The sequence below is a fragment of the Onychostoma macrolepis genome, chromosome 09 (genome assembly GCF_012432095.1).
Source record: "Onychostoma macrolepis isolate SWU-2019 chromosome 09, ASM1243209v1, whole genome shotgun sequence".
NCBI classification, from domain to species: Eukaryota; Metazoa; Chordata; class Actinopteri; order Cypriniformes; family Cyprinidae; genus Onychostoma; species Onychostoma macrolepis.
Window position 1 is genome coordinate 9,870,188 of NC_081163.1, and position 16,473 is coordinate 9,886,660.

At 36.3% G+C, this 16,473-nt stretch overlaps 1 protein-coding gene across 5 annotated transcripts in view; it reads left to right on the top strand.

The window, feature by feature from the left end:
• The window catches only part of LOC131547520 (receptor tyrosine-protein kinase erbB-4-like), a 345,752-nt gene that overhangs the window by 110,932 nt on the left and 218,347 nt on the right, over nt 1-16,473 (top strand). Inside the window, exon 2 of one of the 5 annotated variants that reach the window (XM_058788155.1) lies at nt 1,401-1,560. The exons of the other annotated variants lie outside the window; for them this stretch is intronic. The gene's annotated coding sequence lies outside the window, so the exon portion shown is untranslated. The remainder of the gene's footprint in view (nt 1-1,400; nt 1,561-16,473) is intronic. 5 annotated transcript variants of the gene reach the window in all.

Sequence of the window (16,473 nt, forward strand, 5' to 3'; positions counted from 1 at the left end):
AACATTTTATCAGTTTATATGTTCCCTGGGAATCAAACCCTTGACCTTGGTGTTGTTAATGCAATGCTCTGTTGTTTGAGTTTTAAAGAAGCAGGCTGTCTCTGATCAGTGCTGTTATTTTTATTGTTTAAGAATGCAGAATAAAGCAATAAACCCCAAAAAGCTGTGGTTTACAGTGAATTTAGAACAGCTAAAGGACGTTGTTAGACACAACGTGGAGCTGTTCTAAATGCACTGTAAACTATTGCTTTTACAAAGCAGTTAGCATGCACTTAGCCCACACATTAAGTCAAAATTCACAATGAAATCTGACATTCCAAAACAATTTCTTTGGAGCAGTATAATACTGGTGTAATGAGATCACATGTGTATGATTACATCGACTTTGAACACAGTTCAATCAGTCATAATCAGACCGTCTTTTTGAATCTGAATTTTTGAAAATTTTATATTGTATTCAGTCTTGCCTAGGATTGTTTGTTTATATATTTCCGATTTTAGATTTATAATAAATTCACATCAATTGATTCCAAAATACACACACCTTTTATACCTATAAACATATAGGTGAGTAAACATAGTTAAACCTGCTTAAATTTGGTGTTCCCAGCAGGCACTTGAGCATAAATTAACAAGTTTAATATTTTTATTTCAACCATTATTATTACTGATGTAGTCATGTTTAATAGGTTGTTTTGTGATGCCTTGATTTTATTTTCTACTTTAAATGATTCATGTGTTCAAAAATTGACTATTGATTTTTACCATTGTTGTGTTTTGTGCACCAAGTCTTGAGGTTTGCGTGTGAGACTGGGTCTCTTGTTTCCTCAAATATCTTGTCTCAAAAATGAGAACAAATCATTTGGCTGTCTGAAATATATATATTTAAATGTTGTTAGGTTATTTTAAGTGCCATTGTACATGTCTGAATGTTCAATGCTTCAGTCTTCAATGTCACATAATCCTTTAGAAATCAAATGCTGTTTTGGTGCTCAAGAAACATTTCTTATTATTATCAGTATTGGAAACAGTTGTGCTGCCTCATATGTTTGGAGAAACAGTGATACATTTTGTTAAGGATTCTGAATATAAAAGTGTTATTTAATTGAAATATGGAGCATTATATATGATTTACTGCCACTTACGATCAATCTATTGCATCTTTGCTTTATTAATATATAGTTTGATGTTTGTAGTAAAAGTGCAACGAACTGTACGGTGTGTGGAAATCACCAGCCTCGTTCTTCCAATTCCCAACAGTCATATTTAGTAAATTGCGGAAGCAATTTCTCACATTCATCTCACGGTTTCATTTCTCTCAAGCCTTTTTGCATAATTGCCTGATTTCCTCTCACGTCGGTGATGACAATTTCCTTTTCTTCTCATCCTCCTCTCTGTAGACAGCTCCATTTATTGCTGCCATTTGCAGGAGCTGCGGGAGGCTCGTCTTAGTGGACTCGCTCTGTCTTCTCCTCAGCTTGGATGGTTGAAGGACCATCTGCTGTGAGGAATTTCGAGCCGTCCCGAAGTGGAGAGGCCCAGCGCGTGACGCCTCGCTGTGTAACCGTTCTTCCTCTCTTCTACCATTGTGTACCTTCTGATTCGGCCCACACACTCCCACTCACCCCCTGGCTTGCTCTCCTCTCTTTTTCTCCTTTTACGATGGAATTAGAAAGGGTTAAGAGCAAAAGTGTCTAGTGGACCTCGCAGCAGACGGGTTGTTGCGTTATGCCTCTCAGCGTAAAGTGTCAAACGCGGCCACCTGCACAAGCAGCTCCAGGCACTGTCTGAGGAAACAAATCGCACACACCGCAGTCGTTTCTCAAATGTTCAACCTTTCTTTCACCCGCTTTCTTTGTGTTTCCATCTCTCAGCTCTGATCTTTCTACTAATCTCACCCCTTCTTACTCAAACACGCGTGTCCGCGCTTGCCTCCCACTTATCCGGTGAATAACTCTGCATTCGTCTGCTGTGGGTGAAGATGAGGCCATCGGTTGGGGTGCGAGAGCAGTCAGCCCAAGGCTTGGTGTTTTTGTGAAGACTTCCTCCTCAGAGCAGCTGCTCAGCGTGTGTCTATCTTAACCTTGACCTTAAGCATTTAACGGGTTGTCAAGAGGCTGTCAAGATGTTTCTATATGTGCTCTGTGACTAGCTTTTAGGGCCCTGTGCATGAAACAAATATCATTAATGCTATTATTTGTGTGTGTTTGTGTGTGTTTTTTTTTTTTTTTTTTTTTTATCAACATGTCTTAACAAGATGAGACACAATGAGTTTTATGTTGTACAGCAGTCGGTTAGAGCATGCAACTTTGTATGTAGACAGGAATTTTGGACCTATTAGTTTTTATAGAGAGAGATCATTTACAGGTCACAAACTGCTGAGGTTTGTCTAGTCCAATACCGAGATCAATTTTGGTGACTTTTGCAATATCAAACAGAAGAGAAAAGTTGGTTGTGGTATATTTGTGATTTTATATATAGTGCTAAAGTTTGAAAACACCCACATTTTGAGAGTTTGAGTTATTTTTTATTTTTTTTTATGTTTTTGAAAGACTGCACTTATTTAATCAAAAATACAATAAAAACAGTAATATTGTGAAATATTATTACAGTTTGAAAGAACTCTTTTCGATTTAAGATATTTTAAAATGTAATTTATTCCTTTGATGAATTTTCATTCTTCAGTGTCACATGATCCTTGCTAATTTGGTACTCAAGTAACATTTCAAGATGTCGAAAATGGCACTTAATATTTTAATGGAAAGTACATCTAATACAGATCCTAACGAGAGCGTTCAAGTAGCTTATTGTGGCTACTTTCCTAGACGAGTGTTGTCTGAAATCATTGATAAAGCATACTGTATATGTGTAAAGGGAAAGGCTTTTTGTATTCACTTTCTAAGCCTTTATTAAAGGAGTCAGACTCCCTTTTAATTAAACCTTGAAATTAAATGTGACCAACAGAAATGTTATTTTGTGTTTTTAGTCCTGTCTGGTTAGAGCAAAAACTCAGATTTACTCGTGCACTTGTCATTTTATCATGTTGTGTTATGGAGTGTCAGAATGAAGATTTCACAGTCTTTTTTATTATATAGAATAAGGTCCATGTGCTAAGGCGCTGAAACTTCAAGAAGAATATTTTAAAGATATAATGTAAATGTTTCTTTTTATCTTTCTCTGTAAATCTTTAAGGAAAGCTTTGTTGCCTCCTTTCACTTCTCTTCCTTCTCATCATTGTCATCCTATCATGGTTGAAGAGAATGAAATATGTTTCTTCTTTATTGAGGAGCTATATATTTTTATTTCATTTTATTGTGAAGTTGTGAAGAAATAATTCACCAAAACCTGAATGACTTATTGAGTAACACAAATGGTGAAATTCTATAACATGCTGTACAAGTGAATGGTGACCATGGCTGTCAAAAAAGATTTTCAGTTAAATGTAAATTTCAGTCTGTTTCTCGAACAAAAGTATTGTATGGCTTCAGAAGACTTGAAATATGATGCATAGGTAATACAAATTACTTTAATGATACTTTTATAGTACCTTTTTGAGCACATGACAGCGCTTATTGTATATGGGAGAGAACAGAGGGAACATTCTACAAAACATCTCCTTTTATTATCCCAAAGTGAGAGTGAATAAATGCTGACAAAATGTTCACTTTTCAGTAAACCTTCCCTTTGAACTCCCTAACATTTAATGTTGCATGGTATAGAATCATTTGAGGCTAGTTTTGTTTTCTTTTTATTCATCTCTTAAGTGTCATGTGAGTTTGTTCACCCAGAAATGGAAATGCATGAGGCAGGTAGAAAGATTTGAGCCTGTACTTGACACCGCTGGAGGATCAGGCATCCGTGCCAACAGTACAGGTCTGTAGGTTTGCCAATCAATGAAAGGATTTGGGTTTCACTGCCAAAAAGCAAAAAAAAAAAGCATCGCCGCCAGGTCCTACCATTTGAAAAACAGACATATTCTCCACAAAGGCATCTCGACTCAAATATCCTTGCCAGAAATACAGAATAGTCAGTCTATAATATGGCCTTTGTGCAGGAAACAAACAAAACGGGCCCTTTTGAGAAATGAGTTTACTTTCTCATATCACACACGCAATATCTTTATCCTCTCTCACTCTGCTGTAGTTTTTTAAACTTGATCTTCTGAGAAGTTGCGAGAATTCTACAGTTGGATTGTACAGTACACATACGACCTAATCCGAAATGTAAACCATTATTTTAAAAAGAAATAAAAAAAACAACCATAAAAGTTTTTATTTATTTATTTTTTTTATAAAAGACAATATAATCTCATATGAATTATGTGTTGGCTTTTCCCAACATTTTAATGCCATTTTGGCAATTATGAAAGCACTTCATTGTGGAATTGTGGAAATGGAATTGTTAATTACAATCAAATGAATTACCAAAAAATAATAATAATAATCAGGATTTGGCACTTCTATAGATAATACAAATTTGACTCTGATTGTTGATGTATCTCGATTCACTTCCTGATTTCGGTGATTGTCACATTACACCATTTTTGTTAGTTAAAATGTTCAATTTCTGGGTCACTACTGTCACTAAACAACTTCGTATTTCTGTAAAGCAAATTTAAAACGATGTGTATTGTGAAAAGCCCTATACAAATAAATTTGATGACGATTTTGATGAATATCATACAATGTTTTCATCTCATACAAATTATCAGTTGTCACGAGTGTTGTTTTTTCTCTCCTTTTTTATGCCATTTTGCCAATTTTGAAAACAATGCATTGTTAAAGTGGAATTGGAATTTTACAATAAAACAAATTACAGTTTGAAAGGAATAGTTCACCAAAATTTACTTACCCTCATGTCAGTATGATTTTCAAAAATTATGAATTTTTTTTTTTTTTTTTTTCCTTCGGTAGAATATAAGTAAGTGATGAACATTTTCAATTTTGTGTGAATGATCTCTATGGGAATGACATGGAATCTGAAATATGGTCTTTGCAACCATGTCATTCCGGTCCGCTCTGTTTGATTCTCTTTTCAATTCAGTTCCTTTTGCAATTAGTGATCTGCATTTAACTAACTTTTATCAATGTTTTTATTAATCACATGTTGTGACTCTCAGCAGTTTGAAGCAGCCATTGTCTAATGGTCAGTGTTCCCTTCCCTCGTGGACTGCAGAATGTGCACCTCTTCTCTGCTCTCTAAGAGGTCACTGAGTTGGGACCTCTCACGTATTCAATTTGTTTCCTTCCGAACATCCGCTTCTTAAGGGTTTTTCATGTTCCAGAACATGTGCAGCCCAGCAGAAACACCATATTACTGGTTCTGGCTGAACTATTTACAGTCTTTTAAAACAGATTTACTGAATAAAAGTCGAATGCAATATGTTGGGAGCCTGTCACAGTTCCAGGAAATATTACATCTGGGTGCCTCCGTTGTCAAGCAGTGTTAAATGTGAGTTGAAAGCTTTTGTGTGTGATGTCGCTCACTCTTCAGCTGTTTCTCCTCATTAAACTATTAACGACACACTTTCCTTCAGGCCATCTTCTCCCTGTCAAGTCAATCATGGAGAAAGGTCAGAAAGAGAAAGATAGAATATGAAGGTAACATATGGAATTGGAGAGCAGGTATAAGAGCTGTAAAAGACAACTGCCTCTTTATGAGGAGTAATATGCTGACGGGATGATGGATCCTTCCCATAACCCCATCAAGTTGCTTTCATGTTCACTGTTAAAGTGCCATGATATTAAAACTGAAGTTTTGTGGCTTTTAGTTCAAGCCTGTTAGCTTTGAGGTCATCTATATGCTAGTGTACTCTTAAAAGTTGTCAAAAGTCACTTTTAGTAGATACAAGGGTTACACTTTATTTTGATAGTCCACTTTAGACATTCTGCTAACTATAACTTTGTAACTACATGTCAACGAATACTCATTAATTTGCAAATTGTCTGGTCTTTTTTCACCAGGAAACAGAACAAAAATATTTGACTCGTCACTTAAAGGGATAGTTCACCCAAAAATGACAATTCTGTTATTAATTACTCATCCTCATGTTGTTTCAAACCTATACGGCCTTCATTCATCTTTGGAACACAAATTAAGATATTTTTGATGAAGTCCTAGAGCTATCTGACCGTCCATAGACAGACAGTCAAGTCAAGTCACTTTTATTTATATAGCGCTTTTAACAATACAGATTGTGTCAAAGCAACTTTACAATTTTACAGACTGTAATGCAACTGCCATAGGGACATTGTTAAAATAGTCCATGTGACATCAGTGGTTTTATGAAGCTTTGAGAATACAAATTAAGCTTTGCAAATACTGCATTTTGGGAATAATGATTGTTGTTAAACAGGTTTCCCCGAACTCTCATTGGTCGATCAAGTATACAGTTCCACCCCAAACTCAAACTATTGGTTCTGCCACTGTTTTTATGTGCATTGTCTAAACTACAGTATGTATTGTCTCTGGATATGAATCCAGGATAGGAGAAAGTATTTTAAATGTAAAAAATTATATTTAAAAAATAATAGTTTGTTTACTCATTTACACTACCAGTCAAAAGTTTGTAATAAAGACTTTTATACTACGGGGCCGTTGAATGCTTGAATCTGATTGGCTGACAAACATTCTAAGGTGTGCAATTATTTTCAGGGAAACGCACAGCGAACGTAGTTCCAGGCAGCTCTTGACCGTATTACATGTCCATATCACTTCGCCAAATGATTTCAGTTATTTTAAAGGTCTTAAAACAGCAAAATAACCAAAACCCACAACGACAATGGTCAAACAAATAAACATAGTAAGCAATATGATAAAAACGACAGATCATTTCCATGTTTTTGACACAAATTTTTTTTATTATGTACGGAATGCACATACTCTGTCACCTCCCACTCTCTCTCCCTCACACACGCACATACATACAGTTTGCACACATGCGAACATACACGCTAATGTTGTTAGCGCTACTCTGACAATTTTATCAGTAACTTACAAACTATGACTTCTCACAAGCGAGGTAACAACGGCGCTGTTCGTGAAGAAAATGAACTTAAAATTTCAGTATTAGAAACATTATCTGAACACTTTTGAGAGACGCACAGACTCACAGAGGTAATTCACATGTTCTCTCTCTCTCATCTCTCTCTGATAACTTAGTTATTAACTGCAATAATCTGCTATCAACGGCTCAAGCCTAGTTACTGGGTTTAAAATGACGTTTTGGAATCAGCAAAGGAGGTGACGGATGAGATCCGGAAGAAATTAATCCTACTCACAATAGCATTTTAAGGACAAAAACAAGACAAATCTGATCGATGTCTTGAGGTGTGGCAACCGTAGTATAAGCAGAATAATTGACTCCGGGCCGTTGAATTATTAGAAAAATAATGCACACCAAGGTGTAACGAATCACCACCTCCGGTGTGCATTATTTTTCTAATAATTCAACGGCCCGTCGTCAATTATTCCTTACATAATGTTGTTGAAGTTTCTTATGCTCACCAAGACTGCATTTTATTTAATAAGAAATGCAGTAAAAACAGTAATGTTGTACAATATCATTCCAATATAAAATAACTGTGTTACTATTTTAACATATTTCAAAATGTAATTTATTCCTTTGATGGCACAGCTGAATTTTCAACAGCCAAAATTTCAGTCTTCAGTGTCACATGATCTATCAAAAGTCGTTCCAATATGCTGATTGAATATGCTTTCAAAAACATAAAAAATATTTTGACCAGTAGTGTACATTTATGCATTTAGCAGACACGTCTATACAAAGTGACTTACTGAGCAATTTTTCAGAAATAACAATATTCAAGAAATGGTAATGCCTTTCTGGTTGCTTTTTCATCCCGTTTTTATTTTAAATTTCTGCGTGTGCATTTAGGTTTTGACAGAGACTATCTGATGTCTTTGACTTGATCTCTTTTTGACACGCATACATATTCAGCAGCCCATGGTTCGCCATCTCAATTATGCTTCAAACACACCAGCACACACTCGTGACTGACAGGATGTAGTTTCTCCCTGTGCGTGTGTATGTGTCCATCAGCTGCTGCGTCATGGAGACAGCCCTTTCAATTTGTTTTTCCTCAAAGCACTGTTGGTATCTTCTGTCTGTCTGTGTGACTTCAGCTCCTCACCCTGATTTCTGACGTCCGGGCAAGATTGAGTGCACAGATCAGTCACGGGAGGGATTGTGAAATGTCAAATACGATCTCTGGAACTGTGATGCTTACATATAAAACATCAAATTAGTCTCTAAGTTAAAGGCATAGTCCACCCAAAAATGAAAATGCTGTCGCCATTTACTCAGCCTCATGTCATTCCAAACCTGCTTGCTTGTTTCTGCAGAACACAGAAGAAGGTAGTTTGAAGAATGTTGATAGCCAAAGAGCTTTGTGTGTTTTTTCTGACTCCCGGTCCAGATGTTTAGACCTATCTCTATTTTATTTTTCCCAGCATGCTCTTTGGCTTTGTTTGAACACACAGCAGCAGACAGGGACAGAGCGTTACTGAAGGCAGAGTTGGCTGACACTCTGACAGCATTTTTTTTTTTTTTTTTGGCATCATAACTTGGGTTGACTTTGAGCTCTACAAACTATCACAGACCCTCCTGATGGGAATGCCAAGTCCCCCAAAAGTTTTTGATGCCTTTAAGGAAGAGTTCATCCAAAACTGACAATTCGGTCATTATTTACTCACCTTCTTGTTATTTCAAACCTTCTGTTTTTCATGGAAGACAAAAAGAGGTGTTTTACAAGGGCTAACATGTTTAAAAGAACTGCAAAGCACTGTCAAATTAGTCTAAAATACCTGTCATAATATAAATTTTGAGTAAATATTCATTGGAAAAAGCTGACCTTTGCCATAGCTTTCAAGCTGCATTTGGAAAACCAATAGCATTTGCAATCATTAATGTGAAAAAATGCATGGGCTACTTTTATTGTGCTTTTTTTTTTTTTTTTGCTTTTTTTTTTTAAAGCTTGTGCCCCTGAGAGTGAGTAAATGATGGGAGAATTTTAATTTTGGGTGAACTATTCCTTTATTGACTTTTAATGAAAGTTATTATAAAGTATTATCAAAACGGCTCTCTCAGATGTTTGACTTTCTCATATTCTCTTTCTCTTCCTCAGTACAACTGCAATCCCCAGCTTAAACCCTCATTTCTTTAGCAATTCAATCTTATACCGTCCTGCTTTTGCTGGTGAAACGAACCTGTCCTGCAGAACTCAAGCATGCGTGAACCAGGCTGCCCGGGGAAAATGAGAAAACGATTAGGCTGAAATTATAGGAATCACTGACCATTTAGCTGAAATTACAGACTACAAAGGTGATTGTCAAAACCAGCTTGGTGTCTAATAACAAATCATTTAGGCGGCATTAATCCCAAGTCTGTTATTAGACCAGCCCTTCCTCCTTGCAGGAATCAAAGCTTTTTTCCTGACTCACATTGTTTCCCTCTTTCCCGCTTCATCTCTGGGTCTAAAGGAAATGCACTCTGAAATCTGTTTTTCTTTATTTCTTTCTTCTCTGGCAGCTGGGCGGGTGGGGGGATCATTATGAAATATTTTTTTTTCTCAAATACACGTTGAACACAATTATTGGCACCCCTAGAAATTTGTATGAGTAAAATATCTCTGAAGTATATTCCCATTCATATTCACAATTTTGAGCACTCCAGGGTGATTATGAACATGAAATTATCCAGCCATGGCTTCCTGTTTCACAGAAATATAAATAGGAGGGAAAACAAAGCCCAAATTCCCTTAATCATCCATCACAATGAGAAAAAACAAAGAATGTATTTCTGATGTGCAGCAAAAGATAATTGAGCTTCACAAATTAGTGAAGTGGCTTTAAGAAAAGAGCTAGAGCAGTGAAAATTCCCATTTCCACCATCAGGGCAATAGTTAAGAATTTCCATTCAACAGAAAATGTTACGAAACTGCCTGGAAGAGGGCATGTGTCTATATCGTCCTAATGCACGGTGAGAAGGAGAGTTTGAGTGGCTAAAGACTCTCCAAGGACCACAGCTGGAGAATTGCAGAAAATAGTTGAGTCTCGGGTCAGAAAACCTTAAAATAAAATTGTCAAGCAGAACCTATCAATTGTCGTAAACAATATGTTTGGGAGGGTTTCAAGAAAAATTCTCCTCGCTCATCCAAAAACAAACTCCAGCATATTCAGTTATCAGACACGACTGGAACTTCAAATGGGACTGGCTTCTATGGTCATATGAAACTAAAAATGAACTTTTTAGCAGCAAACACGATCAAGATGGGTTTAGTGAACACAGGGATAAAAAGTACCCCATGTGTACAATGAAATATACTGCTGTATTTTTGATGTTGTGGGCCTGTATTTCTGCTGGAGGTCCTGGACATCTTGTTTAGATGCATGGCATCATGGATTCTATCAAATATCAACAGATAAAAAAAAATTAATAAGTGACTGACGTGTTAGAAATCTTATAATGGGCCATGTTTGGATCTTCCAACCGTACAATAATCCAAACACAAACCTCAAAAACAACACAAAAATGGGTCACTGAGCACAAAACCAAGCTTCTGCTGGCCATTCCAGTCCTCTGACCTGAACCCTGTAGAAAATGAGTGGAGTGAACTGAAGAGAAGAAGCACCAACATGGAGCTGGGAATCTAAAGGATCTGGAGTGATTCTGGATGAAGGAATGGTCTCTGATCTCTTGTCAGGTGTTCTCTAACCTCATCAGGCATTATAGGAGAACATTTAGAGCTGTTAAACTGGCAAATGGAGGTTTCAAAAAGTATTGAATAAAAGGTTACCGTTAATTGTGGCCAACGTGCATTAGAGAAAAACATTTATTTCATAATGATATTTCCCCCCATTTTAAAGTCTTATTATCCAATGAAAGGTTAGATTTTTGTGATTTTTTTTTTTTTTTTTTTTATAAAAGATCAAAATGATTAACAATGCAGATTAATTTTCACAGCCTTATTTGATCATATTTACCAAGGGTGCCGATATTTTTGGCCATGACTGTATGTCACGCCATGAATGTGGATGCGTGTCATATAAAAGCAGCCTGTTTCAATATTTCTCTCTGCTCTGGTATTGGCCAGATATTGTGAATCCATGACCTTAAGACTTCTGTGCTCATATGCCATATTTTCAGCATCTAATAAGAAATGCCAGAAGCACAGAAAAGCTACTGTCATTTTTAAAGGATAAGTTCACTTCCAGAACAAAAATTTCCTGTTAATTTACTCACCCACATTTCATCCAAGATGTTCATGTCTTTTCATGTTTTTTTTTTTTTTTTTGAGGAAAACATTCCAGTAATTTGTCCATATAGTTTCTTTGCGACTCAAGAAAGAAAGACATGAACATCTTGAATGACATGGGGTGAGTAAATTATCAGGAAATTGTTATTCTGGAAGTTAACTTATCCTTTAAGTTCATTCTTAAAGGAATAGTTAACCATATACCCAACAGTGACAATTCACTCATTTGCACTTGCATGTCATTCCAAACCCAAATACAGCTATTTTTGAAGCACATGGGATACATTTTGTATACTTTTTTCATATACTTGATAGTGACCATGACTGTCAAACTCCAAAATGATGAAAATAGTATCATAAAATGGTCCATATGACTATTGAACTATATTTCATGTCTTCTGAAGCTAGAAAAAATATATATCCCACACATTACTCAAGTTTGCATCATCATAAAAAATAATAAAAAAAATGCAAGCAACAGTCAGTCGACCTTCCTCAGTAAACCATGAGAAAGGTTGATTGATATATATTTGTTTAATATATATTTTTAATATTTTCATATTTTTTGTTTATTTTTCTAGAAATGTTGCTTATATTTTTCAACTTTATATTGTATTGATTTGTGTGTGTGTGTGTGTGTGAGAGAGAGAGAGAGAGAGAGAGAGAGATAGGCATTTTGTATTTTTTATGCCTTTTGAATTAAAATTAAAGATGTTATCAACCTTGTTATCTTGTACACAATTCTTACTAGTTTTAGATTTTTTAATTTTTGATTTTTTTTCTTTTTTCTGTCCTTTTTGTAATTCACAGGTATACGAGAGAATGAATAGACAGAGTTTTCAGTTTGGGTTGAAGTATCTCTTTAAACTGAGAGGAAGTACTTCATAAACTTCATGTTCTCTCCCCAATTGTTCTTTTTTTTAGTAGCCTTTTTTATTAGTTTGACAGAACAGTGGTCACTTTGTCTGGCAGGCTAATTAGTAAAAGCATCAAAGTGCTTTTGCTGTCGTTTTAGATGTGAGAATCAAACCAAAACAGCGCTTGCGTCCAAATTCAGCATCACAGACAGTAGAGTAATTAATGCCGTGGTCGCCACCTCACGCATCTTTAATTCAGCACATATTACATAAAAGCTACTTGATGTACTGTAGCCCAGTTCTGGCAGTTGGGTCTCTGTGTTTATATCTGACCCTCGAGAGAGGCCAGACATCTCTCTTTCCTTTCAAATCCTCTGATCTTCCACCAGCCCCATCTTTTCATCTTAACTCTTCCTCTGAATATTTCACCAGGGCTCTTATTCCTTCACTCGCTCACTCTCTCACTCGCTCTCGGCCTCTTTTCTCTGTCCCTTTGTTTTTATCGCTGCTCTCAGTGGTTTATTGTCTGTGTGTATATGCTCATGTTTATGATAAAGCTGGATGGTGTGACTTTATACACCAAGCAAGAGTTGAGATCTGAGAACCGGTTGAGATTTTGCTACATCATTTATACCATGGTAGATATAACTTCACAGCTGTCAGTGAGCATGACTGCTTACATTAGAGGGATGAATAAAGTTGAAGAAATGCAAAAGAAAGTGTTTGAAATACATAATGTGAAGTAGAATGTGGTTGTCACTCATGTCTTAAGCAACATCTTAAGCAAAATGATCCCTTTATCGTAGAGTTAATGTCACAAAACATCAGTTTGTTGTACATTAAAGCCTATATGTGTCAAACTGATCTTCAAGCTTGTCATGGCATCAACACACAACATTATAGATTTATATTAAATGTGTATTGTATTTCAAATTTGTACTGTATATGGGTAGTTCATGTATCACATTGGTGTGATGAAAAAAAAAAAACTCTAACATTGAAGATAAACCTCTCTCATGTTATTTGTATGTTAATAAATTTTTTTTCTGCATTTTTGCTATGTCACACCATAGGAGACAGTCCATTTTTTATTTGTCAACTACCCATATATAGCTTTAACTGATCATGTTTATATCATGGCAGAAGACGAGAACAAGCTGAATGTGTTTGCTTGTTTTCTTCTGTAATTTCTTTAAACGTTTTCATCGGCGTTCATTCCCTCTTCTCTCTTTCATTTAGTTAAATGGTGGTGCGCTGATAACCATCTAAGAAAATAAGTTTTGACACATCCAAGTCTAGCTGGAAAACATAACATGAGCATATTTGAATTCTGTGACACAAATAACATCCAAGTTGACTCAAATATCGCATCTTCTTGGTTCGTATGCAGTTTCCAGCCTCACGTCGTAGCGTGATTACATTTTCATGACTCTCTTTCAACCGGCACAAATGTTTTTACTCATCTCTATCTTGCTTTTCACAGCATATCTTTTTTCTCAGAATTCTGAGATATAAACTCACGAGTTTAATTGCTAATTATAATGTCCAATTCTGAGGGGAAAAAAGGCTGATATTTTATCAGAATTGCATGTTTATATCTCATAATTCTGACTTAATAAACTGCACTTGTGTGTTATTGCCTATATCTGTCTCTATTGATAAATCCATTTAGCCACCTATACATTTTTTATTTCTATTTATATATTATGGTACTATTTAATATTTGTATAATTTATGTAACAGTTACTTTTTTGTGGATTAGGGTGGAAGAACACTTCATTTCCCAGAATGCATTACTTGTGTTGAATTTTTTACATTTTGTTTTACTTTATACATAAACACAATGGAGTATTCACTCAAAATATTAATTACCTCACGTGGTAGCGTGATTACATTTTCATGACTCTTTCAACCGGCACAACTGTTTTTATTCATCTCTATCTTGCTTTTCACAGCATATACATTATTAGTAACTCATAAAAGTCAAGGCACACAGCATGAGGCTGCTGAAGTGTGAATACTCAGGGTGATGCGTTACATCCCTTGCACATTTCATCTTTCAGTCTGATCATCACTGTTGCACCTTTGTGTGTTGAAGAGCTGTTTTAAGTGGCATAACTTCTACGAAATCTGTCAGAAGTGCACATTCTTAAGGCTGGCCTTCGCCTCTCTCTTATATGAAAGCCTGTTTCTGCCACTGAATAAAGAATAAAAAAGCTAATTGCAACTTTTTCTTACAATTCTTTTTACAATTATTTTTCTTACAATTGATTTTTACTCGCAATCGCGAGTTTACATCTCACAATTCTGACTTTTTTTCCTTCAGAATTGCGTGATACAAACTTGCATTTCAAACATTTTCTCAGAATTGTGAGATAAAATTTGCAATTGGGAGTTATAAAGCCAGAATTGCGAGATATAAACTCGCAATTGCAGGAAAAAATGTCTGAATTGTGAGATATAAATTTGCAGTTCTCACTTTTTTTTCTCAGAATTATGAATTTGTATGTCTCAATTCAGACTTTTTTTCTCACAATTGTGAGTTTATATCTCTCAGTTCCGACTTTTGTTCTCAGAATTCTGAGATATAAACTCACAAGTTTAATTGCTAGTTATAATGTCCAATTCTGAGGGGAAAAAGGCTGATATATTAAGTTTATATCTCATAATTCTGACTTAATAAACTGCACTTGTGTGTTATTGCCTATATCTGTCTCTATTGATAAATTTTATTGATAAAATCTGTTTATATATTATGTTACTATTTAATATTTGTATAATTTATGTAACAATTACTTTTTTGTGGATTAGGGTGGAAGAACACTTCATTTCCCAGAATGCATTACTTGTGTTGAATTTTTGTTTTACATTTTGTTTTACTTTACACACAAACACAATGGAGTATTCACTCAAAATATTAATTGTGTTAATGTTGACATTCTAGTAACCCTTCAGTATTCTGTCCAATGTTAATTTATGTGAATTGCAAGTTTGAATCTCTCAACAATATTGTGTACAATAAGTGTTTCTGCTCTATTTCTTCCACGGGGCCGAGACCCTCTGTCATGGCCCCTGGTCCTAACCTTCATGTGGTGTAGTTGGAGAGGAACGGACCCTCTGTTATTCAGCAAAGGTGTGAGCCGGGTCCGATTGTTACCTCAGGCTCTGGCCACAGCTGGTGAAGACAGGCCTTGGCAGTTTTTTGAGCCCAGCACCAAGCTGACAGGCTTCGAGACCTGACCTCACACCCTGAAACCCACTCCAAGGTGACATGTCCTGGCCTGCCCCTCCGAGTCTGTCTTTCCAGTTTGATGTATTGCCATTATGTGGAAATGGCATCGCTTGAGGACAACAGGACTCAAGGACTGATTGTGAGTGTGGTGGGGGCTGCAGGGGTGTTTGGACCCATAGCAAGGACCCTGTCCAGCCCTCTTAAGTCCTGACATAGAGGCAGGAGTCATGGCAGCCGGCCCTTAACCATGTGTGTGCCCAGTGCTGGCAGCCCTGTTTCTCTGCTCTCTCTCGTCCCCGTGTCAGATGGCATGATTCGGGCAACGTTCAAGAGCTGCCAACCCGACTGTCTGTCTCCCTGTGGCAGTTCCCAATGTCTCACTGCGACGGAGAGGTCACCTCCCGAATGCCAGCTGACTCCTCCATGCTCATCCTCCGTCCTCTAATATATCGCTTCTTCTTCTGCGCTGGCCATCTTATTAGAAGGAGCTCCAAGTGATGGATGTAGGTTGTATAAACAGTCGAAGATGATGTCTTCATGGTTATCTGCTCTCTGCTCATCTGCCAAGTTATTAAGCTGAGAAGCATCCTCTACCAATAGTAACAGCTTGCTGATTTCACACCTTGTTTTTCCTCATAAAAAGAGATTGATCTGCGGAGAGTTCTTGATGCGAAAGGCCCACCCACACACTGCAAGCTGCAACTCCTGCTTTTATTTTGGTTGTGGGTATGTAGTTAAAAAAGCTCCTAATCAAAGGTCCTCATAATATACTCTAAGCCTGGATATATTTTTAGACTTAATATAATAATATTATAGCCATATAATGCAATATGGTATTAGCTGGATTGCGCGAAATTCAAAATTGGTGGAACATGACGGAAATGACAGTAAGAGGAAAAAGCGAATAGAATAGATAATTGTTTTCTATAGTTGAACTCATGAACTTCCATACAAACTGTAAAAAAAAAAAAAAAAAATTATATATATGTATGTGACCCTGGACCACAAAACCAGTCTTAAGTGTCAATTTTTTGAAATTATGATTTATACATCATCTGAAAGCTTTCCATTGATGTATGATTTGTTAGGATAGTATTTGATTGGATAA